Consider the following 2,096-nt stretch of genomic DNA (forward strand, 5'->3'; position numbering starts at 1 on the left):
TATTTTTTTTGGTTTTATTGATTTTACATGTATTTGAAAATGAAGAGTGATTTTTCATATTCCCAGTGTGCGAATCAACTATTTTTTGGTAAGTTTTTTTTTTTTACTTGGCTCGCAACTGCGTAATGTCATATGAACGCTAATGTCATAAGAAGATGGCACCTGTTAGAATAACCACTGAGTGGATATTTCAACAGTAGAACAACATTTTTTAAAGAATTCCATTCCAGAAAGAAATAGGAAATTTCTGGAACAAAATTTTCAGTTAGTAGGAAACTGAAACATCGCCAGATTCCCCCTTGTTGTCTTCAAATGCGTTAAATTGTTCCCTCGTTGGCATGCATGACATATCGGTGTCTGTGGTGAAGTGGTTTGGCGCTTTGCTGCCGCTTGTTGAAGACCCGATTTCGATTCCCGAGTCGGGAGACAATTTAAAAAAATCGAGTATCTCGTTCTTTTTGCTCGGATGTTGTATTCCTCTCAACCGGGGTTGGCCCTGAAAGACAGGGTCAGAAGCCGGCCTCCTAAGTGAACTACATTGTGTCGACGGGGGTGTAAAAACACCTACTTAAAAAAAGCATGGCACGCATCAAGTTATCGTCCTCGGTGGCCTAGTGGTTAGGCTCTCGGACTCGCAACCGTAAGGTCGTGGGTTCGAATCCCGTCAGGGGACCGACGTTGTGTCCTTGGGAAAGGCATTTTACAAGAATTTTCCTCACTTCACCCAGGTTGAAATGGGTACCCAGCTATAGACAGTGAAAGATCTTGTCAGTTTGATAGTGTTTGAGCGCGTGAAATCCGCAGCTTGCACTGTATGCTTCCCAGGAAGCTGAGAATGTTTTGGAGTGTTCTATGGTCTGCTGGGGTAATAATATAATATAGTGTAAAACGCATAGAACCTGCTGTTGAGCGGGGATATGCGATATACAAATGCTATTTATATTTTGTTCGGGATTTCGTGATGTCAAAATATAATATGCCCATATTATTATATTCAAGATGTCTTAGAATGGGGTGAAATCAATTTAGATACACGCCATAAATTTACTCTAACCTCCAGGCTGTAAAGTTTGACGTTTGTCGGTTAAATTATTTATTTCTGCCGCATTTTTTAAAGAACTGTGTTGTAAATAACGTTTTCTTTTGGAATTACTTTACTGCCTTCCTATCCGTAAGTACTTTTATGTCATTTACAGTTTAGCACTATGCGTTTACCTTTTTTTAATGTACTAAGAAAAACCAATGATCGGCACCTCATGTACAAAATGTTTTCTCGAAATAAAAAGTTCGAAATGTTTATAACGCTTATTTATGTATATGATACATGTCTATCTGACCGGGTGTCTGTACATCCGTCCGCCGTCTGGATATCTGTCTGTGTGTCTGTGTGTCTGTCTGTGTGTCTGTCTGTGTGTCTGTCTGTCTGTCTGTCTGTCTGTCTGTCTGTCTGTCTGTCTGTTTGTCTGTCTGTCTGTTGTCTCCGTTTGTTTATTCAACCCGTAGTATCTCTCTCTCTAAAAAAACAAAAAAAAAGAAAAGAAAGAAAACTGCCTGAAATGCTTGCTTCATTTGACACACCACACAAAGATACAAGATCTCCACTCGAAACCTGGTCCTCCTTCCCACGGACGGGCTGGCCGGACGCTGTGGCCCCCGATAATATAAAATTCGGATACACGTATATATATAATATATATATATAATATAATATATATATATATATAATATATAATATATATATATACGTATATATATATGTGTATATCTTAAATCTGAAATCTTGCTTGATTTAAAAGACCACAAAAAGAAGTTACTTTTCTTTCTACCATGATTGCATTATAAAGTATTTTCTAATCCCAAAGAGGACAGACAGCTGTCTAATTTTAACTGATCGTGTAATAGGTTCTTATGATATGGATTCAAGACAATTTACAAGCAAACAAGCAAACCAACAAAAACAAAACGAACAAACAAAGAAATAAACAAAAACACGAACAACAACCCACCACAACCCCAAACAAACAACCTCCCCCCTCAAAAAACAACAACAACAAAAAACACTTTAAAAAAACCCCAACCAACAACAGCAGACAAAA

Source organism: Aplysia californica, unplaced genomic scaffold, assembly GCF_000002075.1.
Source record: "Aplysia californica isolate F4 #8 unplaced genomic scaffold, AplCal3.0 scaffold00601, whole genome shotgun sequence".
Lineage (NCBI taxonomy): Eukaryota > Metazoa > Mollusca > Gastropoda > Aplysiida > Aplysiidae > Aplysia > Aplysia californica.